Genomic DNA, 24,431 nt, shown 5'->3' with positions numbered 1-24,431 from the left:
ACTAGCTTGTGCATCTTTTAGCATGGGATTTTGATTTGGTGGGAAGTTTAGAAAAATGAGTGTACCACTTCAGGTGATTTGCAGATTTCTATGAAAGAGCTGACATGAAGTCAAAGGTAGATCCTAATGGGAGACAGTTCTCCAGGGTTATCTTGTTTCTTCACATACCACAAGCAGAGGCCCTGACTGCCTTTGCCCTAGACAATCTTTCCAAAGATGTCTGCATAGAGAACACCCTTGGAAAATAGAGGTAGTGTCCCCCTCTGGAGGGGAGAGCTGGTTTGTTTGCTGTTCGGTACAATGAAGATCATGTTTTCCCCTAGGCAAAGCTGAGCAGGTTTGCTTACAGTGCATCATAAAAGATGGGGTCTCCCAAACTCAGGGCTCCTCTCCTGTAACACACCCTGTATATGGAGTTGTCACCTGGCCCTGCTTGTCTGCCATGTAGGAATTAGGGCTTGGGAAACCAGCACAAGAAAACAATGGTGCTTAGGCTACTGCTATTGCTATGAGTAATTTACTGTCCTTTATCTCTAACCCAGGGGTCTCATGTCCAATGCCAGTATCCTGAAACTATGGCAGACTCATTTGTTAGCTTGGCAAATAAGGTCAAATTTCAGAACCTCCACAGCTCCTGATAGTCACCATGTAATAGAAGATTAAAAGACAAGCTTAGCACTTGTTCTAGTCAGACTCATTCCTCTGCCTACAATACAAAAGTTACTCAATCATATTCTTCTCTTAAATTGAACAGTCTTTACATGGTTAAGGAAAAGAGAATTCATTGTAAGGAATGTTTACAACTTATGTATAATTCCTTCAAGTCTAATGTTTCAAAAGGCTTCCCTGTGGTTGAAGTACATTTACCCTGGGAACCTCTAGAGAAATGAACTTACAAACCAAAAATTTTCGGCTGGCTATATAAAGAAGAGCAAATATTCAAAATCAGATCTACTCCAAAGAGAATACATTTTGAGGTGATAAGCTCACTGCTGGCTCAGATGATCACTTATGGAACCTCTGATGGGGCAGGGATCAGACTAGATGTCCACAAAGATCTCTTCCAATTGAAGCTGCTACTTGGAGGATGTTGTTCAGGGGACCCTCTAATCAGATTTATTTTCACCAGGCTAATTCCTGCTTGGCCTTTAAGCTCATCTCTGCCGTCACACCCTCCAGAAAGCCTTCTCCGGGCACCCCAACCTCTCCACCAAGTCTTCGGCGTCTCCAGCAGATGCTACACAGCTGGTTGCCCTCTGCCTGCCTTCCCCTTCTTCCTCATAGAATCCCAAGACTTCCGTGCAGCTGGAAGCAATGGTGTGATCCAGTGCTGGCCAGAGATGTAAGAGGAAATTTGGTGTCCACAACCTCTTATGGCAACTCAGATATTCCTTTCTATTGATTCTAGGTCTTGAGATAATAACCAGTTGCCAATCAGAAAATCTTTAAATCTACCTATGACCCAGAAACCACCCCTCACCCGCTTCTAGCTATCCGCCTTTCCAGATCCAACCAATGTACATCTTACATGTATTGATTTTCTGATTGGCAACTGGTTATTATCTCAAGACCTAGAATCAATAGAAAGGAATATCTGAGTTGCCGTAAGAGGTTGTGGACACCAAATTTGATCATGGAGGTGAAGCCTCCAAGAGGCAGGTTTCAGAGAGAACAGACTGTAAATGCTTTCTTTTTCAGACTTAAGGTCTGTGTTGATGTTGATGCTGGCCGGCTTTTTCTGAATTCCAAAAGGGAGGAGGGCATAATGAAGCATGTTGGAACCCCCTTCCCCTCAAGGCCTGAACCAGTTTCTCAGGTTAACCTTGGCAGAGAGGATGGGTCCATTCAGACAGCTAGAGGGCTTGAAATTTTATTTCTGGTTTACAGTTTCAAGGAGAAGCAGGACAATCATGTTAGAGCGCTTCAGTGAGGATGAAAATACTCCACCGGCTTTAGCAGTCTTGAGGCTATTAGAATCCTTTGGCAGGGCAGGGGCTTTGATGGGGTGACAGTAGAGGGCTGGAGGCACCCTGTGAGGCTATAGCCTGAGCACAAATCCTATCACATGTCCACCAACTTCCCGGAAAGCAGCAGATATTTAGAAATCCTGATGTGCATTTCCCTGCTCTGCTTAGAATGCACCCCTGCCTCCACTCCACAAACGTCCACTGAGCCCTCAAAAACCTGGACACATGACCTCACCTCCATAGCCCCCTCTTTGATGCTCCCAGTGAAAAAAAAAAAAGCACCTCACTTCGTTTTGTCCGTACCTTACATGACTTTGTAATTATCTGTGGTGCCCCTGGCTCAAATCAAAGCGGGAGCCAGACTCAAAACGTCACGGAAGAGAAGCGCCCTCACAGGCCACTCTGAGGAGAAAAGAACTACAAATCCCATCAGGCGGTGGGTCCACGGGACCACAAGTCCCAGCATCCTCTGCGCGGCCCAGGCCTGTAAGGGTAGTAGGCGCTGCGTGCGGCTGGTAAATGTTCTCGGAAGCGGCGAAGAAGACGCGGCATTGTGGGATGGCGGAGTCTGAGGAGAAGCCTGAGGCCCCGACGGAGCAGCTGGATGTCACCTGCGGCCTGGAAAACTTACCGGTGGGCGCGTGTCCCCCGGGGACCGCGCCGGCGCCCTTCCAGGTAGGGGTGGGGCCAGGCAGCGCGGGAGGCGGGCGCGCGACTACCCCACGTGGTCACCTTCTCTAGCCGCTTCGCCGGGCGGCCTCCTAGTCGCTACCTTTTGTCTTCTGAATACCTTTTGTCTTCTATAGCACACCTGTTGGTGCTGGGGAATAGGTGTGCATGCCCGGGCCTCGGCCTTTTTCTGTTAGCCCACCGCATGGCCTTAGCAAGGCTGTTGTCCTTTCCACTCCATTACCTGAAGCGCGGAACCAGAGGCCTCGTGAGAACCTGGCTTTTTGTCCAAGTTCTGTCCTTAGAATTCAAGCAGGCATCAAGGGGGAAGTCATTTACTTCTCTGGTCTCAGGTGTCTCTCATAGGTAGGATAAGCCGTGGGGTCTATTAGTGGATCGCACCCAGTGTCGTGCATAAAACCTTCTCCCCTTGAGTCAGCCTTAGCTGGGGTTTCCCTCATGCTGTGGGCTCTTGGGCGAGTATAAATTAGCTTTAGCTCAGCCTTAGAGTCTTTCAGTGTACAGTTGAAATAGCAATACCTGGGCCGGGCAGTACAGGTGGCTCACGCCTGTAATCCCAGCACTTTGGGAGGCCAAGGCGGGCGGATCACGAGGTCAAGGAGAAAAGTGAGGCCCCTGGTGAGAAGGTGAGTTAGTGGTGGTCTTCTGGCTTCACATGCAGGGGCTTTGCTTTGTATCCTGTTCTCAGCCACTTCCCCAGCTCTTGGGGCCAGGGTTCCTTAACCCGAAAAAACAGGGTCTTGGGATAAGATTGTCTGGGCTCCTATTTCTAAGCCACCACATAACTGTGCCATCTTGCAGCAAGCAATGACTTCTAAGGTTTTTTGCTTTGAGATGGAGTCTCACTCCGTCGCCTGGACTGGAGTGCGGCAGCGTGATCTCGGCTCACTGTAACCTCTGCCTCCCGGGTTCAAGTGATTCTCCTGCCTCAGCCTCACCAGTAGCTGGTATTACAGGAAGCAGTTTCATGGCTGTTTTTTATTCTGGTCCTCAATAAAGGCTGCTGGGATCCCACAACAGCACAGCCAGTAGAGACGGGGTTTCACCGTATTGGCTACTGATGAGGCTGAGGCAGGAGAATCATTTGAACCCGGAAGGCAGAGGTTACAGTATTTATTTATTTTAAAAGGAAAAAAAAAAAGAAAAAAGAACGAAGGAGAGGAAGAAAGAGGAAGAGGGAGAGAGAACAGGAGTGTTGCTTTATTGCCTGGGCTAGAATGCAGTCTAAAAATGGGTATTGAAAACCTCTTTTATGCTTAATAATGGAGACAGGAAAAGAAAAAAACGAAGAAAATAACAAACAAGCAGCCAACCAATATTTCATTTAAACCTGTGAATAGGTGTGAAGTGGTACTGATAAGAGTGTATATTTTGTGTAATTAAAGTGGAGAGTTATATAAATGTTTATTAAGTTTACTTGTTCTGGATCTGAGTTCAAGTCCTAGATATCCTTGTTAATTTTCTGTCTCGTTGATCTGTCTAATATTGATGTTGAAGTCTCCCAATATTATTGTGTGAGACTCTAAGTCTCTTTATTTTTTTTTTATTGCATTTTAGGTTTTGGGGTACATGTGCAGAACATGCAAGACAGTTGCATAGGTACACACATGGCAGTGTGTTTTGCTTCCTTTCTCCCCTTCACCCACATTTGGCATTTCTCCCCAGGCTATCCCTCCCTAGCTCCCCCCACTGCTGTCCCTCCCCTATTCCCCCCAATAGACCCCAGTGTGTAGTGCTCCCTTCCCTGTGTCCATGGGTTCTCGTTGTTCATCACCCGCCTATGAGTGAGAATATGCGGTATTTCATTTTCTGTTCTTGTGTCAGTTTGCTGAGAATGATGTTCTCCAGATTCATCCATGTCCCTTCAAAGGACACGAACTCATCATTTTTGATTGCTGCATAATATTCCATGGTGTACATGTGCCACATTTCCCCAATCCATTCTATCATCGATGGGCATTTGGGTTGGTTCCAGGTCTTTGCTATTGTAAACAGTGCTGCAATGAACATTCGTGTACATGTGTCCTTACAGTAGAACGATTTATAGTCCTTTGGATATATAGCCAGTAATGGGATTGCTGGGTCAAATGGAATTTCTATTTCTAAGGCCTTGAGGAATCGCCACACTGTCTTCCACAATGGTTGAACTAATCAACACTCCCACCAACAGTGTAAAACTGTTCCTATTTCTCCATCCTCTCCAGCATCTGTTGTCTCCAGATTTTTTAATGATCGCCATTCTAACTGGTGTGAGATGGTATCTCAATGTGGTTTTGATTTGCATCTCTAATGACCAGTGATGGTGAGCATTTTTTCATGTTTGTTGGCCTCATGTATGTCTTCTTTTGTAAAGTGTCTGTTCATATCCTTTGCCCACTTTTGAATGGGCTTGTTTGTTTTTTTCCTGTAAATCTGTTTGAGTTCTTTGTAAATTCTGGATATCAGCCCTTTGTCAGATGGGTAAACTGCAAAAATTTTTTCCCATTCTGTTGGTTGCCGATTCACTCTAGTGACTGTTTCTTTTGCCGTGCAGAAGCTGTGGAGTTTGATTAGGTCCCATTTGTCTATTTTGGCTTTTGTTGCCAATGCTTTTGGTGTTTTGGTCATGAAGTCCTTGCCTACTCCTATGTCCTGAATGATTTTGCCTAGATAATCTTCTAGGGTTTTTATGGTGCCAGGTCTTATGTTTAAGTCTTTAATCCATCTGGAGTTAATTTTAGTGTGTCTAAGTCTCTTTATAAGTCTTAGGCATCTGGGTGTTCCGGTAGTGGATGCGTATATATTTAGGATCATTAGCTCGTCTTGTTTCATTGATCCTTTTACCATTATGTAATGTCCTTCTTTACCTCTTTTGATCTTTGTTGCTTTAAAGTCTATTTTATCAGAGGTGAGAATTGCAGCTCCTGCTTTTTATTTATTTATTTATTTACTTTTGCTCTCCATTTGGTTGGTAAATCTTTCTCCATCCCTTTGTTTTGAGTCTTTGTGTATCCTTGCATGTGAGATGGGTCTGGATGCAGCATACCGTTGGGTTTTGGCTGTGTCTTTTGATTGGGGGATTTAGTAGATTTAAATTTAGGATAATAATATATGTGAGTTTAATACTGCCATTTGATGTTAGCTGGCTGTTTTGCCCATTAGTTGATGTAAATTCTTCATTATGTTGATGCTCTTTACTTTTTGGTATATTTTTGGAAAGGCTGATACTGGTTGTTCCTTTCTATGTATAGTGCTTCTTTCAGAAGCTCTTGTAAAGCAGGCCTGGTGGTGATGAAATCTCTAAGTACTTGCTTGTTCACAAAAGATTTTATTTTTCCTTTGCTTGTGAAGCTTAGTTTGGCTGGATATGAAATTCTGGGTTGAAAGTTCTTTTCTTTAAGGATGTTAAATATTGGCCCCCACTCTCTTCTGGCTTGTAGGGTTTCTGCTGAAAGATCTGCTGTGAGTCTGATAGGCTTCCCTTTGTGGGTAACCCAATCTTTCTCTCGGGCTGCCCTTAGCATTTTCTCCTTCATTTCAACCCTGGTGAATCTAACGATTATGTGCCTTGGGGTTGCTCTTCTTGAGGAATATCTTTGTGGTGTTCTCTGTATTACCTGGAGTTGAATATTGTCCTGCCTTGCTAGGTTGGGAAAGTTTTCCTGAATAATATCCTGAAGAGTATTTTCCAGCTTGGATTCATTCTCTTCGTCAGATTCAGATACATCTATCAAACGTTAATTAGGTCTTTTCACATAGTCCCATATTTCTTGGAGACTTTGTTCATTCCTTTTTATCCTTTTTTCTCTAATCTTGTCTTCTTGTTTTATTTCATTAAGTTGGTCTTTGACCTCTGATATCCTTTCTTCTGCTTGATCAATTCCGCTGTTAAAACTTGTGCATACTTCGCGAAGTTCTCCTGTTGTGTTTTTCAGCTCCATTAATTCATTTATATTCCTCTCTAAATTGTCTGTTCTCCTTAACATTTCATCAAACCTTTTTTCAAAGTTCTTAGTTTCTTTGCATTGGGTTAGAACAAGTTCTTTTAACTCACAGAAGTTTCTTATCCACCTTCTGAAGCCTACTTCTGTTAATGGAACACGCTCGTTCTCCATCAGGCCTTGTTCCATTGCTGATGAGGAACTGTGATCCCATGTAGAGGGAGAGGCGTTCTGATTTTGGGTATTCTCAGCCTTTTTAGGCTGGTTTCTTCCCTTCGTTATAAGTTTTTCCATCTGTGGTCTTTATAATTGGACCTAAAGTTTAGGTCCAGAACTCCGCCCAGAGAGCTCTGTGCTGTGCAGGCAAAGACAAGCACTTTCCCCTGTGGGAGTCTTGGACTGAAGTCATCACTGGTTCCAGTTTTACTGAACACCCATGAATGGCTGTGTTCTGAGTGAGTCACTCATATAACCCTGGCCTGCCCTGAGTTAGGCCTTACATGATCCTACTTCTCCAGGAAGCTTTCATGACAGCCCAGGGACCTCCCCATTCTCTGAAACATATAGCATTTGAAGCTTCACTAGACAGCTTAGCCCCCATGTTGTGCTATTTGGGGTTGTCCTCCGTGAGATAGTAGAGTGAAGTGGTTACAAGGAAGGACTTTGGTACTGGGCTGTCTGCGCTGGAGTCTTTATTCTGCTTTATAGTTGTGTGATCTTAGGCATGTGACTTGTTCCTCAGTTTCTACATCATAAATTTACAGACAATAACTGCATCTGTCTCTATCATGAGGATTCAATGAGTTAATATATTTCAAGTGCTTAAAAATGATGCCTGTGTCCATAGATGAATGGATAAACAAATTATTCTTTCAAATACATTAAAAACTGCAAGAGAAGCTGGCTGTATGTATCTTCTGTCTGGTTGCATCTATCTAATGGTTTAGAGAGTAGGACATTTCCATCCTCCTTTCTCCAGGTATCTTTGGAAGCCTTCCCAAAAAGCAATGAACCTTGGAGAAATTTAATGCTGGAGAGGAAAGTGGTTTTTAGAAGACGGGAATCTATTGCAAGAACTGTGGCACAAGAGCTAGAGGCTGGTGTAGGGAACATTTTAAACTATGTTCTCAGTCTTGTTTCCAGTTTTCTCGCTGTAGATCAGGGCTCAGGACATCCTGCTGCATGCTCTTCACCCCTCCACCAGAATTCCTAAAGTCCATGCTCATGGATCCTGGGAAATCAAGAAGGCTGGGGGAATCTTTCTGGCAAGCCTAGGCAAGACTGCCTGGGACCAACCCTGCAGCCTTAATTCCCTAGGCCCCCTCAGCCCAGCTGGCCAGCAAAGGCAGGCAGGGCCTCTGTGTCCTTACACGAGAATGACCTGCAGCAGTTCTTTGTCTAGGCTGAGGTCCAGAATTGCCATTGCAGCTTGAGAGGAGTGGGTAAAAGTCTGCAATCCGGATCCTAGGAAATCTTTAAAATTAGGTCTGGGATGAGCCTATAAGTATATTAGGTAGAGAACTTTAATGAAGTCAAGGGTGAACTGGCTGGTCTAGGTTTAGAACTGGGGGTAGTGCCTAGCAGCACATTTTTGAGAACACACAGCCAGGCTTGGAGTGTGTGTGTGTGTGTGCACGTGTATCTGTGTGTGTGGGTGGGTGTGTGTTTGGATACACAGACATCCTGGAGCATATGCACATTTCTTTTCATGTTTAAATAAACCTTACAGATAACAAAGTGCTTTAATATCTCGTCTCTGCAGCCTCCACAGGAGGCAGGGCAAGCACTATTAAGCTCCCTACAAACAGGTCAGCTGAGACACCCCTCAGTGACTTGCCCAGAGTCACAAGACGAATGAGTGGCAGAGCTCCAAGCCTCTGTGCTCCCCTCTGTGCCAGGCTGCTTCTCCTGGGCATGGCTGTGCCTTGTGCAGGGGACATTTCTCCTTTGATGTGCCCTGCGTACCTTAAACAACTTAGATATTGCTCAGGTGGGGTGAGGTGAAAATGTATTTTCAGGTCATATTAGTCAAAATAAAATAAACTAAGTGACTCTGAAAACACATATTTATTTCTTTCAATACTGGAGGTTTGAAAGTGCAAGTTCAAAGTGTCAGCTAGATTGGTTCCTGGTGAGGGCTCTCATCCTGGTTTGCAGATGGCCACTTTCTCTTTACATCCTCACTTGGTGGGGGGAGAGAGAGAGCTGTCTTTTCTTACCAGATCCATCATGAGGTCCTCACCCCATGACTTCATGTAACCAACCTGGAACCAACTGAGCCTTCTTTCCCCAGGCCCTCTCAGCCCAGTTGGCGAGCAAAGGCAGGCAAGGCCTTCATGTAACCAGATCCATCATGAGATCCCAACCCATGACTTCATGTAACCCTAAGTACCTACCAAAGGCCCATCTCTAAATACCACCACATCGGTGGTCAGGGCTTCAAACAAAGGAATCTGAGGAGGACACAAACATTCCATCTATAGCATGGGTGGAAACCCATCTCTTCCTCACCGCCTGTGGGGGCCACAGGCTGCAGCCATCAAGACAGTGGGCATGTTCTCCTTACAACTCCTTCCGACTCTCCTAGAAGAGCGGGGCCAGGGAAGGACAGCAAAGCTGGGAGAGTTGAAGGATGTTAAGAAGAGAATAGGGGACCGGGCGCGGTGGCTCACGCCTGTAATCCCAGCACTTTGGGAGGCCGAGGCAGGTGGATCACGAGGCCAACAGATCGAGACCATCCTGGTCAATCAACATGGTGAAACCCCGTCTCTACTAAAAATACAAAAAATTAGCTGGGCACGGTCGCGCATGCCTGTAATCCCAGCTACTCGGGAGGCTGAGTCAGGAGAATTGCCTGAACCCAGGAGGCGGAGGTTGCCGTGAGCCGAAATCATGCCATTGCACTCCAGCCTGGGTAACAAGAGTGAAACTCCGTCTTAAAAGAAAAAAAAAAAAAAAAAAGAAGAGAATCGGGTAGAGAAAAGAAGAGAATAGGGTAGCCAGATTTAGCAAATAAAAATATAAAATGCCTTGTTAATTCTGAATTTCAGATAAAGAACAAATAATTTTTTAGTGTAAATATGTCCCAAACTAAGCATGACAAAGGACATGCTTATGCTAAAACAAAATATGTATTACCTAATAACCAATTATTATATCCTGCAGTTCACATTAACTGGGCATCCCGTATCTTTATTCAGCAACCCTAAAAGAGAAGGTCCAAAAACTGTTGAGGCAAGCCAGTGGATTCCAGGAGGGACTACTACTAGATTTCTAGACTGATGCTCGCTTTATAACACTTAACTATTTTTAGCCCCTTCCCCCCTCCACCCCTCCCTCCCTCACTTTCTTCTTTCTTGCTTGCTTGCTTGCTTGCTTGCTTGCTTGCTTGCTTGCTTGCTTGCTTGCTTTCAGACAAGGTCTCACTCTCTCACTGAGGTTGGAGTACAGTGGCACAATATCAACTCACTGTGGCCTCAACCTCCCAGGCTCATGTGATCCTCCCACCTTAGCCTCCTGAGTAGCTGAAATTACAGGTGAGAACTACCATGCCCAGCTAATTGTTGTATTTTTTGTAGAGATGGGGTCTCACTATGTTGTCAAGGCTGGTCTTGAACTCCTGAGCCCAAGCAGTCTGCCTGCCTCAGCTTCCTAAAGTACTGAGATTGCAGGCATTAGCCACCACACCCAGAAGCTTCTGTTTTTAAAAGTGATGGTCTCTTTAAGTGTTCTCTATCACTCTAAGTCAAAACTATACCTCAAACATACAAAGCTTGAAGTATTGATCTTCTGGAGACCCTGGTCACCTCCAAGCCATAGTGAGGTAATGTATTTTCTTCCTGGGTCCACAAGGGAGCATAGTTTCAAAGGCAAGAACTTCCCAGCGCCATACCTCCAACCCCCAGCTCTCCATCCGGGATCTTAGAGGTCTTTGTTTAAACTTTCGAAATCACTCCAGCAGAAGTTTTAAGGAACTCCTTTCAAAGGTCAGGAAAATTGAATGGGGCAGGAATTCCTCCCAGGTTAAAAGTCCCCATCCCCCAGATCCGGGTGGACTCCATTTCTGGATCCCCTTCCATGACCGCATGGAAGCTGCTCTTTCCCTTTTCTATTTCTTTCTCCTTTTGCGCTCTCTCTCCCTAAGTAAATCACTTTCTGCAAAACTCTTTGGGGTCTGACATTTACTTATGAGCACACTGTGCCCAGCAGGATCATGTCTCCCACTCTTGGGTGATTAAGGGACCAAGAACCTGGATGAACACTGCCCATGGGGTAGTGAGCTGAGCCTCCCGCCGGGTCCTGGAACCAGTCTCAGTAGGGCTTACAGTAAGATGTCTTCAAACAAGCAAGACAATGATAGGCTTTCTACCCAACTCAGACCTGGGTTTCAGGACTCATTCTAGGGACAGTTGTGACTGCCAAGTAGACTATGAGGAAGCTTACTCAGTGTTCTAGAAGAAAAAATGGAAGAGAAGGTGTGGAGGGGGAAGAAGAAAGAGAGTTAAAACGAAACAAACAGAGAGAGAAACTTAATGATTATATCAGGCCTCTCCCAATTCCCTCCTCTCTCCCTGGAACACAGGAGTAAATGTTAAGAAGACCAGGATGCAATTTCTACCCTAACTGAGGAAAACTGCAAAACGTGAGAGAGTTTGAAGAAACAATAAGGAATATAGAGGCCAATCCTGTAATTTTTCAGATGAAGAAAATAAGGTCCAGGGAGAAGAAATTACTGTGTTCAGATCACACAGCTATAAGGATCCAGACCAATACTGGATCCTAACCCAGTGTTTACCATTCAATGCAGTGTTGCATTATTCATGAATTGCTAATGATGGAAGAATGCTTAGAAATTATCTAGTTTTGAGAGAGGTCAAATAATTTGCTCAAACTCACAGTTGACTTTTTGCTACCAATCCAAGCTTCTTTTCCCTAGTCTTTGGACATACATACAACAATGTGCTGGATAATTTCAAGATTATTTCAAAAATTAAGCCAGAGTAAAGTGCTTATTCAGGAGAGCCGTGGAAATAGGAAATATAGCAAACATAGAAACACCCCATCGGACGGGCACGGTGGCTCACGCCTGTAATCCCAGCACTTTGGGAGGCCGAGGTGGGTGGATCACGAGGTCAACAGATCGAGATCATCCTGGTCAACATGGTGAAACCCTGTCTCTACTAAAAATTACAAAAAATTAGCTGGGCATGGTGGCACGTGCCTGTAATCCCAGCTACTCAGGAGGCTGAGGCAGGAGAATTGCCTGAACCCAGGGGGCGGAGGTTGCAGTGAGCCGAGATTGCGCCATTGCACTCCAGCCTGGGTAACAAGAGCAAAACTCCGTCTGAAAAAAAAAAAAACACCTCATCTCAATTTATACTGGTTCATGAACAGTTAACAGTTTTCAACACCTAACACTTCTCTTCCTGTGCTAACTGGCAGCAAGAATGATTTTGAAAAACTATGTTTTCAAGTCCCCAAGAGGGATACATGTATAAGTATGCTTTAAATTTGCAAATGTTTTATCTTTGAACTCCTTAAATAGTAACACGATTAATCTTCTTTAAGCTGCTAAATTCCTAATGATGTGTTTATACATACCTCTGTGTATGTGAGTGTGTGTATGTGTGTGTGTATGTGTGTGTATGTGTGTGAGTGTGTATGTGTGTGAGTGTGTGTGTATGTGTGTGTATATGTGTGTGAGTGTATGTGTGTATGTGTGTGTGTATGTGTGTGTGTGTGTGTGTGTCTACAAAGAACATCTCTCAGCAGGTCATATGACTCCTAGAGCTGTATCCTTCCATCCAGTATACATTCCCCTATGTAAATAACATTGGCTTTCACTAGTGACGGAAATAAGGCAGAAGGAATGAGATCAAGGAGGAAATAAATTTGGATAGAAGCCTTCAAAACCTTGTCAATAAAATTCACATGCCATTTTCAGTGAGTTGTAAGAGTGCAGAAAGGAGACAAAGGGATTCTTCAGAAGGGGGCTCCTGTGCAGGGGCACAGGTCAGCACCAGAATGTACCCAGTGCACCTGGGAAGTGCTGAGGACCAGGCCACACTTAACTTGGGTCTGTGCCCTGCAGTGGGAAGAAGCATCAGAGTGTTTTCACCCTGCAAATCTCCTCTGTGCAAGAAAAGACCAGTTGATGTCCTTGAAAACATTTCTATTTGACCAGTTCATTCTTATTTCAAAATTTTATATTATTATATTTTTTAGAGACAGGGTGTTGCTATGTTGCCCAGGTTAGACTCGAACTCCTAAGCTAAGTGAACCTCCCACTTCAGCGTCCTGAGTTACCACCATGCCCAGCTTGCCCAGTTCATTTTTTTTTTTTTTTTTTTTTGATACAGAGTTTTGCTCTGTCACCCAGGCTGGAGGGCAGTGGTATGATCTCAGTTCACTGCAACCTCTGCCTCCCAGATTCAAGTGGTTCTTCTGGCTCAGCCTCCCAAGTAGCTGGGACTACAGGCATGCACCACCACACCCAGCTAATTTTTGGTATTTTTAGTAGAGTTGGGGTTTCACCATTTTGATCAGGTCCTGACCTTGTGATCTGCCCACCTCAGCCTTTCAGAATGTCGGGATTACAGGCGTGAGCCACTGAGCCCGGCCAGGCGTTCATTTTTAATGAGGCCAAACACATTGCTCATTGTACAGACACAGCTCATTGTACTTTACACAGGAAGGTCCATGTAGAATGTTCAAATACCATCCTCTAAAGGTCGACTCTAAGTACACAGAAGCAGTGTAGGAGCACAGACAGGTCAGCTGAGCACTCAGCACGTCAAACAAGAAAGCATATGGTGGTTTCCCTCTACCCACAACAGGGTCTCATACAGAGGAGCAAGCCTGGACTTTGTCCTTGGGCCAGCTGCCCCATTAGGGGTGGCAGGAGTCCACTCTCCAGACTTTCTGGTTCGACGCAGTGCCTGGTACTGAGCAGAGTAAAGAACTCTACCTGGACGATCCAAGATGGCCGATCGCTAACATCCCAGGATTGCAGCTCTCAGTGAAGGCGTGGAGAACTAGAGGACGCCACACTTTCAGACAAATTCTGGTCGCTCACGGAGCAGGAGATCCCCCAGTGGAGGAAACACAAGAGTCACCAGCGCGACTCTCATGGCTGGCGCAGCGGTTCCTCCGGTACCTCAGCGTGGCAGCTCTCGGAGCAGAGTAAACAGGTTTGGAGGACCCGCACGGGCTCCCAGCACAACACCAGAGCCTGGCGCAGTGGCTGTGATGGCACCTCGGCCCAGCAGCACTCGGCGCAGAGTTAATGGGACCGGTTCCCCTTCTGACAGAGGTTTGGAGCCCCAGGAAGGCAGAGTCGCCTACTATGGACACAAGAAGGAAGCCCAACAGGAGAATCCTGGGAAGAAAAGCACCATCAGTTTTAACGCCGCTGCTCTGGCCCTGGGAACTAACAACCTGGACGCCCACTCAAGAGACCTAATCTGAAAGTTGGTAAATTCAAAGATGACAGGAGGATAAATTTACAATGACGGCAAGAAACCAGCGTAAAAAAGCTGAGAATACTCAAAGTCAGAACGCCTCTCCCTCTAAAGATGATCACAGTTCCTCATTGACAATGGAACAAGGCTTGATGGAGAACGAGCACATCCCAATGACAGAATCACTCTTCAAGGAATGGATAATAACAAACTTGGGTGAGTTAAAAGAACATGTTGTAGCCCAATGTAAAGAAACTAGGAACTTTGAAAAAAGGGTTGATGAAATCCTATTGAGAATAGACAACTTAGAGAGGAGTATGAGTGAATTAATGGAACTGAAGAATACAATACAGGAACTCCGAGAAGTATGCACAGGTTTAAACACTCGAATTGTTCAAGCAGAAGAAGGGATATCAGAGGTCAAAGTCCAACTTAATGAAATAAAACAAGAAGACAAGATCAGAGAAAAAAGGATAAAAAGGAATGAGCAAAGTCTCCAAGAAATGTGGGACTATGTGAAAAGACCTAATTTACATTTGATAGGTGTACCTGAATGCGACGGAGAGAATGAATCCAACCTGGAAAATACCCTTCAGGATATTATTCAGGAAAATTTTCCTAAACTAGCAAAGCAGGTCAATATTCAACCCCAGGTAATACAGAAAACACCACAAAGATATTCCTCAAGAAGAGCAACCCCAAGGCATCTATTCGTTAGATTCACCAGGGTTGAAACGAAGGAGAAAATACTAAGGGCAGCCAGAGAGAAAGGTCAGGTTACCCACAACGGCAAGCCTATCAGACTTACAGCAGATCTCTCAGCAGAAACTCTACAAGCCAGAAGAGAGTGGGGGCCAATATTCAACATCTTCAAAGAACAGAACCTTCAGCCCAGAATTTCATATCCAGCCAAACTAAGCTTCACAACTGAAGGAAAAATAAAATCTTTTATGAATAAGCAAGAACTCACCAGGCCTGCTTTACAAGAGCTTCTGAAAGAAGCATTACACACAGAAAGAAACAACCAGTATTAGCCTTTCTAAAAATATACCAAAAAGTAAAGAGCACCAACATAAAGAAGAATTTACACCAACGAATGGATAAAATAGCCAGTTAACATCAAAGGGCAGTAACCCTAAATTTAAATCGACTAAATCCCCCAATCAAAAGACACAGCCAAAACCCAACGGCATGTTACATCCAGACCTGTTTCACATGCAAGGATACACAAAGACTCAAAACAAAGGGATGGAGAAAGATTTACCAACCAAATGGAGAGGAAAAATAAATAATAAATAAATAAAAAGCAGGAGTTGCAAATCTCGTATCGGATAAAATAGATTTTAAAGCAACAAAGATACAGTGGTAAAAGGATCAATGCAACAACAAGAGCTAACGATCCTAACACCCAGATACATAGAGACTTAGACTCAATGAGACAGAAAATTAATAAGGATATCAAAGACTCGAACTCAGATCTGGAACAAGTAAACTTAATAAATATTTATAGAGCTCCCCACTTCAAATACACAAAATATACATTCTTGTCAATACCACATCACACCTACTCATAAGTTTAAATGAAACATTGATTGGCCATTATTAATACCCAATTTTTTCAGAATAAAGCAATATTTCCATTTACTCTCCCTCTTTCTCTTCCTCTTTCTTCCTCTCCTTTACTTATTTTTTTTTCTTTCCTTCTCTCAAAAAAAGAAATCAACTTGTAAACCTCTAGATCCAGGTCGGCAATGTCTCTCTCATTGCTTGATTTCCTTCCTTCCCTTCCCTCCCCTCCCTCCCTCCCTCCCCCTTCCCCCTCTTCTTCCCTTCCTTCCTTCCTTCATCCCTTCCTTCCTCCCTACCGTCCTCCTTCCCTGCCTTCCTGCCTTCCTCCCCCCAAAAAAAAAAAGAATTCTTCCTGCTACAGCCAAGCTGGACTAGCCTGGACCCTGAGATCCATGACCTTGCAGGTGCCTTTTTCTCCAGGCACACTGGAAAGCTTAGCCCCGCTCCCCCCACCCGGCCAACCATGACTGTCTGTTCCCAAGACAATGCCTTTGCATGGAGAATCCTTGCCCACCCCACCCGCCCCCTCACCATAAAAAGTCAATATTAGAAGGTTTGAATGGATTTATCAATCGTGCCCTCCAACGCCGCCTATCTATTCATCAAAGTCTGCTTCAAATATCACTTTATAAAGACACTGTGGTTCTTCTGTCTCTCAATTTAGTGGTACTTTTGTGCTCTCTTATGGTATACATCACCTTCAGTCTTGTATTAGAGTTGTTTATGTACATATTTTCTGCCCTCCAAAGCCAGGTTAAAACCATAAATCTTAAAATATTTTGGTCTCCTAAAAATTAAACAGTATCATTCATAGTTTCCACTATTAAAGATCATATGCTTTTGGAATAAAATATGTCACTCTTCACCCCCTCCCCACAAAACCCCAGAACTTTGTTCCTCTGCTTTTCTAGTTTCCCATGTGCTGCTTGTTGTGCTTAGTGCATTTTCCGCTGGCTCTGATCTCAAGCACATGTGGGACCGTGAGCATTTTCAAGATAAAAGTGTCCTTACTCCTCTTTATGAGCCCACTAAGATTAAACACAGAGCTCAGAACACAGTACAAACACAATAAACATGCGATTAAATGAATAGCGCTAGCATTCACTAATGAGAGCTCCTCAGTGATGAGCAAGAAGTTGAAATGGTGCCACCCAAGGCTTCCCGGTGCCCTTGGAGACCACACAGCCCCCTTACACAGGAAATGACGTGACTCCTGATAAGCAAGGAGTACACACTGCACAGCTTCCTTCCCTTCCTACCCCTGCTGCTCAGTGCCCTGGGCAAACAGCCACCTGCCTTCAGCCTTCATTAGGAAAGCATTCATAAGACAATGGCATTAACTGCACGAACTAATGCTTCTTCGAATTTTCCTGGAGTCTGCTGCTGCTAAAATCCATTTGTCTTCTGATGCAGTTTCTCAAATGGCTTAAAAGCTTCTTTGCTTTTGATTCCTGCAGCATCACTTTCTACTCCCTCAATCAGAAACCAGAAGCTGCTCACCCCCATTTCCTGTGTTCATGATAGTAGAAAGCTGCAGAGAACAGTTAGCCCCTGGGCTGCCAGGTTGTGGGCTGGGTAGGGAGGATCCATTGCAAGAGCATTGGGAAAGCCTTGAGCACTCCCCAACTCCGCCCTGTCCATCCACACAGCAGCACGTTCACAACCTTCTAGTACTTCCAATCAGATTTCTGCCAGAAATCTTAAAGCAGCCTCACAGACTAAAAGCCATCACCTGGAATTTGGAGTAAAAGTGCCCACAGGAGATGAAGCACCCTGAGGAAATTCAGCTGGGAAGGTATTTTAAGGTCACTGACTGACTCCGTACTGATCGCAATTCATCACTCTTATGTCACTTCAGATCTCAGGGATACTGCTGGCTGGTGGAGAAGGTTGCAATTGTATTCAGTGCAGATCTCTGAACATATTATTTAGAAATATTAGCTTATCCAGCCTGTTATGGAGCTTCCCATCTGGGCTTTCAGTTGCTACATTCTTTAAAGCCGTATCTGACCCACACCTTACTAACGCTATGTGCTTCTAAGGCATTCACCCAGTGTTACAGCCCTTTTAGAACTTGTCTAACAAGTTTTCCAGTCTTCACTGGACAGCCCTTGCCCCCAAATATAAAAAAGAATAAAGCATTCACCCCTGAACGTCAGTGGGGCTTCCAGTCGCCTTTAAGCACTCATTTAAAAGAAACATCTTATTCCCTTATAATAGTATTAAATCATTAGCAAATGATTCTCAAAACTTTTTTTTTTTTTTTTTTTTTGAGTGTTCTCTTCTGTGTGAGAATGTAGGAAATGATGACCAGGGATGTGAAGTTTTTGGTGGCCAGGGCAGGCCTGGTAGGTGATGTGAAAGGAAAATAAGTCTTGGGCCCCAAAATCACTAAGCTAAAGGGCAAAGTCAAGCTGGGAGCTGCTTAGGGCCAACCTGCCTCCCATTCTATTCAAAGTCACCCCTCTGCTCCCTGAGATAAATGCATATCTGATTGGCTATTTGGAGAAGTTAATCAGACACTCAAAATAGCATGACTATTTATCTGTTACCTACCTCAAAGACCTGGAAGCCCCATCCCTGCTTTGAGTTGTCCCGCCTTTCCCCACCAAACCAATGTTCATCTTACATATGTTGATTGATGTCTCATGTCTTCCTAAAATGTATAAAACTGATCTGACCACCTTGGGCACATGTCACCAAGACCTCCTGATACTGTGTCACGAGCGCTCATCCTCAACCTTGGCAAAATAAACGTTCTAAATTAACACCTGTCTCAGATATTCGGCGTTCACAGTGAGGTGAAAAGTGGAAGTGACCCTGAATGAACGGATAGTCCCCACCATCCACACTCACAAGCACATGTGTTGAGTTGAATAGTGTCTCCAAAATCCATGTCCACTTGGAACCTGTGAATGTGATTTTATTTGGAAATGCAGTCCTTGCTGATATAATGGAGTTAAGATGAGATCATCCTGGATTATTTTATTTGGAAATGCAGTCCTTGCTGATATAATGGAGTTAAGATGAGATCATCCTGGATTAGCGGGCTCTAAGTGCAATATAAACAGGACCCTTATGAAGCGGCGTCGTTGTCTGGGGTAATACCTGAGGTTCATTTCCTTATTCCAAGAAAATTAAGGACACAGGCATACACAAGGAGTGATTTTAAGAGCAGAGGTCTAATAGGCAAAAGAAAGAGAAAGGAGAACAGCTGTCTCCCTTGCTAGAGAGAGGGATGCCCAAATGGGACTTCCAGCCCAGGGGGGAACACTGGATTTTATAGACAGGCTTGAGGAGGTGGTGTTTGATTTATGTAGGACCCAAATATTGGTTGGACCAAGTATGACATTTACATAGCGCAGAGGAGCTGGCGGCCTCACACTAATCTTGTTATGGAAATAAGGTATTTGCTTGGCCGGGACCATATTGTTGTCTCCTTACTGTACACGTGGTTGGCAACAAGAAGGGAAGATTGGGGCCGCCATGTTGGACATGCCTAGCCCCAGGTGGCACTTTCCTATTGGCACAGCTGTCGGCATTCACCCGTGCAAACTTCTAGCTTGCTTGTCTATGTCTGCAGCTCGATCTTGCCCGTTGTTAGAAAAGAAAATGATTTGGGGGCTGCTTTTCATTAAAAAGAAAACCTTCCTGAAAACATTTTTACCCTCACTATCTGCCTAAATAATTTCTTCTTAACTGCTACATTACTTAGAAGAAGGCAGGCACACAGGGGTATCTTCATGTGACAGCGCAGGCAGAGCCTGGAGGGATGCATCTACAAACCCAAGAACACCAAAGGGAGATACACAGACTTGTTTCTCTCTCACAGCCCCCAGAAAAACCCAACCTTGCCAGCACCTGGATCTCAGACCTCTGGCCTCCGGAACCTAGTAGGTATGGAACTTCCGTCATTGCATCTACCGTCAGGCCAAGACCATTTATTTAATCAGCAACATTTCTCCAGTCACTCCTTATGGGGCAGTATCTATTGCAGGCTACTGATTCTACTTAGTGCTTTCAGCCAGTATTGCCAGAATCCTACTGAAACACATACCTGGGGGCTTCTAGGGCATCTCCTAGTCAGCCTTGTCAACTGTTTTGAAAATGCGCACTGTGGCAGTCCTGAATGCCACAGAGCTGTCTGAGGGTTGTCAGTGTGAGACGCAGCAGCAGACAGCAGTGAGAGAATGGCCTGGGGAAAGTGCCACACCTCTACTCAGACCCACTCTCTTCTTGTTTGTCTTATTTTATAAAATGGATATTTAATTCTATTTCGCGATTTGCTTTTATTACTAAAATTTCCTAAAATACATGAAAATAGAGCATACGCCAAAAATCCAACTTTATAAAATAACCATGAGTATTTTGTCATGCTTGTTTCTGTGTTAACATAAGGATTTATTTGAAATGTTCTGCTATAATTTTTTAAATATTGGTTTCAATAATTCTCTTCCAATATAGATTACACTTTGTTAGCTCCAATTGCTGCATGGTGAATTTAGTCTATGGAAAAGGAAGTGTCAGGTCTGAGTGCTAATCATTGTATTTGACCCAAGGGAACTCTCTTTTCAAGGTACTGCATTGGGTTCCCACTGAATTATTTTACCACATTCAAAATCCCTCATCAGAAATTCAGTGTCTTTTATTACGACACATGAAATGATCTAACAAATCTCATAGCACACTTTATTTCTCCGATGAACCACACCTCTCAGAATGCATGCCCTTGTATAATCCCCTGTGTGGTGACGGCAGGCTTAGCCTTTGACTACCTTTGACAACGGGCATATTAGCAAGCATGATGCAAGTGGATTCTGGAAAGTTTGATACTGAATTTATTTGCTGTGGCTGCCCTAATAAATGATCACAAACTGGGTATCCTGAAACAACTTCTTTGTCAGATGGTTCTCCACACACTTCCAAGGGCAAAAAAAAGGGGCGGGGGGAGAAAATGAAATACACACAGACACATACATATATGTTTCAGTTCAGTAAGAATTTATTAAGTGGCAGAAACTGTGCTAGATACTGAAACTATAATGGCAAATAAGTCAATCCCTGCCCTCTGAATTCGTTACCTAGTAGGGGAGACAGATGTGTAAACAAATACAGTAGAGAGTGACATATCCAATAATAAAACTATGTACAAGAAATTGAATTAGTATGGATAATTAAAAACTAATGGTTGACAAGTGGTGTCAAAAAAAAAAGCATTTCTTAGATGCAATGGCACCTGAGCAGGGTTTCTTTTGCTTTTTGTTTTTGTTTTTTGCGGTGTGTGTGTGTGTGTGTGTTTGAGATGGAGTCTCACTCTGTTGACCAGGCTGGAGTGTACTGGCGCAATCTCAGCTCACTGCAACCTCCCGCTCCCCGGTTCAAGCAATTCTCCTGCCTCAGCCTCCTGAGTAGCTGGGACTACAGGCTCACACCATCACACCTGGCTAATTTTTTTTTTTTAAGTAGAGACAGGGTTTCACCATGTTGCCCAGGCTGATCGTGAACTCCTGAGATCAGGCAACCCGTCTGCCTCGGTCTCCCAGAGTGCTTGGATTACAGGCATGAGCCACCACACTCAGCCCTGAGCAGGGTTTCTAAGGGTGCACTAGGGAAAGAGGTTCATAAATCAAGGAAGCATCACACTGAAATGGTGGCCATGGAACATGATATATGCAGACAACTTCAAAAATTCACTTCTATTGATAGTTCAAGGGAGGAAGGCATGAATATGAGAATGGAGGTGTGGACAGAGGCCAGGTCAGGGTAAGTCAGAGAGTTTACTTAACCTTGTAGACAATGAGGACCTATTGGAAACTTGAAAGTGACATAATGTAATCATATTCTTGTTGTGAAAGATCATCTGGGCTGCTGTCTGCAGGACAGATTTCCAAGAGCAAAACCAAAACAGTGGCACCTGTTCAAGCCTGAATTAAGCTGGGGAGGAGAAACTGGGTGTGAGCAATATCCAAAAGGGAAAATAATATATGCATAGGGAATGGGGAAAGAAAAGTAAAAATAATTTCCTGTTTCACCTTCCCTTCTCTTGGAGTGGAATACTCAAATGGTGTGAGGGGGCTAGTGGGACAAGGCTGGCCAGCTGGCAAATGTCTTACACTAAATTTCATTTAGTCCTCCTTAGTCCCAGGAGGACTAAATGAATAAGTCAACATATCGAGGAGAGTGGGACTGCAACTTCCCACTGTTGAAGAAAGGAGTTACAAATGTGCAAAGGGGAAAATGTGGTATTGGATTGGAATTGAAGGCACCAGTTTGAAATTATGATTTAAAAGATAGGTATGTGATAGATAGATAGATACATGATAGGTAGGGATAGATGGGTAAATTGAGAAACAGAAATGTATGTATGTGTTGTTTCCTCATTCTGCCCACTGAGAGGCCCCAGAAGTAATGACACTCCGGTTGCAATGAGCACCCTAGCATTTAGATCTCAGTTTCTAACTACCATTTTCCACTGAAATGAGCCAGGGCTCCTTGGAGAAATGTCTGCTTCCAGGGCTGGGGCAGGGAAAGAACAAGATGAACCTGGAAGTCTGTTGTACTGAAAGGAAGGAAGTGATCAGATAATTATGAGGACATGTCTAAAGGACACAGGAGCCAGTTTAATGGGGCTCCAGTTATCTACATCTGGGACATTTTGTGCATCAAAATAAAAAATTATAATAACTGATTATAGTCCATTGAAAAATCAAATCTCATGAATCCATGCTTACATAATACATGAATAAATAAACATGAGGGAGAAGAGAGAGCTCTAACTTATAGTAGAATGCCAACTAATAAATGTAAATGTAATGATGGAATTACAAAATTATTGTCATTATTATTATTATTACCATTCTTTTGAGACAGGGTCTTGCTCTATCACCCAGGCTGGAGTGCAGTGGTGCAATCCCAGTTCACTGCAGCCTCAACCTGCCAAGCTCAAGCGATTATCCTACCTCAGCCTCCCAAGTAGCTGGAACTTCAGGCATGTGCCACCACATGGCTATTTTTATACTTTTTGTAGAAATGAGGTTTTGCCATGTTGCCCAGGCTGGTCTCAAACACCTGGGCTCAAGCAATCTACCTCAGCTTCCCAAAGAGCTGGGATAACAGGCATGAGCCACTACATCCAGCCAGAAAATTATTATTTTTCAACCATTATAGTTACAACTAGTTTAGATAGAATCATCATTGGATGGAAAAACTAGTAGGTGAAAATTGGATGAGGAAATGGATACAGTCTCAAAGCATCTCCCCCAAAATATTGATTAAGTGTCTATTAGTAGTTTAGAAATACAAATCACTTACTAGTTAACACTATAGTGCAGAAACCTGGCCAGCATCATTAATCGAGTGACAAAATATAATGTTATCTATAAAAAGGATAAATCCATATTAAGTTACTCCGAACAAACTGAGAAAATACAGCATCACTTCCATGAAAGTCCTGCCAAAAATACATTAGCCAAATCTGACAACAAGGAAACATCAGACAAACCCAAACAGAGGGACATGCTACAAAGTAATTAGCCTGTTTTCCTTAAAAACATCCAGGTTGTGAAAAACAAGGAAAGAATAGAAAATGTTTCTGATTAATGGGGACTAACAGAGATAAATGACTAAATTCAACACATGATTCTGGGTTGGATTCTGGAATTATAAAGAACGTTATTGGAAAATTGGTGAAACCCGAATGGAGTTTATGGATAGTACTATATTACAACAATGTTAAATTCCTGATCTTTTTCATTTTCTTTTTTTCTTTTTTTTTTTTTTTTTTGGAACAGAGTCTCGCTCATCCAGACTGGATTGCAGTGGTATAATAATCCCGGCTCACTGCAACCTCCACCTCCTGGGTTCAAGTGATTCTCCTGTCTCAGCCTTTCAAGTAGCTGGAATTACAGGCGTGAGTCACTGCACCCCGCACAATTTCCTGATTTTGATGGATGCACTCTGGTTATGTAAATTTCCTCATTTTAAGGAAATACACGCCAAAGTAGTAAAGGCTTATGGAACATCATATTTGCAACAGCTCTCACCTGATTCAGGAAAAAAAAAAACAGCAATAATGTATATAAATGTGTAGATAGACTAAGAAGACAAATGTGGTAAAATGTTAACAGTTGTAGAATCTGGATGAAAGCTGTATGGAAGCTCTTGTGCTACTCGTTCAACTTCTTCATAAGTTTGAAATTGTTTCAAAGTGAAAAACAAAAGAAATGAAAAAGATCAGGGAAGCAAATACACTGGTTGTCTGAGTGGGGATGGGCCGGGGGAGAGGAGTCAGGATTACAAAGGGGGCACAACAAGAAAACTTGACAGAGAGGATGTGAATATCCCTTTCTTTTATTTTTTCTTTTTTAGAGACCGGGTCATGCTCTGTCACCCAGCTCATAGCTCACTGCAGCCTCAAACTCCAGGGTCCATGGGATCGTCCTGCCAAGCAACTGGGACTACAGGCTCAGGCCACCACACCTGGCTATTTTTTTTTTTTTTTTTTTTTTTTTTTCGTGGAGATGAGGTCTCACTTTGTTGCCTGGGACTCATCTTGAACTCTTGGTCTCAAAGAAATCCTCCCACTTACAACTCCGAAAGTACTGGGATTACAGGCATGAGCCACCATACCCAGCCATGTTCATTATCTTGATTGTGTCAGCGGCCTCTTTGGTGTAAAAGTAGGTCAAAATTTACTATGTTGTACTCTTTAAAAATCTATTAATAGGTTAAGTAACATGAAATAATTATTTTTTAATTCCTAATATTTTCCTAGGGAATACAACCAACCTCTTCATCATATGAAGACACTTTTTTTTTCCATGCTT

At 43.6% G+C, this 24,431-nt stretch overlaps 1 non-coding gene and 1 pseudogene across 2 annotated transcripts in view; both read left to right on the top strand.

Moving 5' to 3' along the window:
* The first annotated feature begins 2,431 nt into the window (after positions 1-2,431).
* LOC118144080 (alpha-internexin pseudogene) overlaps positions 2,432-24,431 on the top strand; it is a 50,362-nt pseudogene continuing 28,362 nt past the window's right edge. The window contains exons 1-4 of the transcript XR_004728552.3: positions 2,432-2,642; positions 19,439-19,503; positions 23,397-23,515; positions 23,974-24,284. The product of XR_004728552.3 is annotated as an alpha-internexin pseudogene (transcript). The remainder of the gene's footprint in view (positions 2,643-19,438; positions 19,504-23,396; positions 23,516-23,973; positions 24,285-24,431) is intronic.
* LOC118144664 (U7 small nuclear RNA) lies at positions 17,658-17,719 on the top strand. The gene has a single exon (XR_004729415.1). It is a non-coding gene; the product is annotated as a U7 small nuclear RNA (small nuclear RNA).

Source organism: Callithrix jacchus, chromosome 9 (genome assembly GCF_049354715.1).
Source record: "Callithrix jacchus isolate 240 chromosome 9, calJac240_pri, whole genome shotgun sequence".
NCBI lineage: Eukaryota > Metazoa > Chordata > Mammalia > Primates > Cebidae > Callithrix > Callithrix jacchus.
This window is presented reverse-complemented; position numbering and strand designations above follow the sequence as displayed.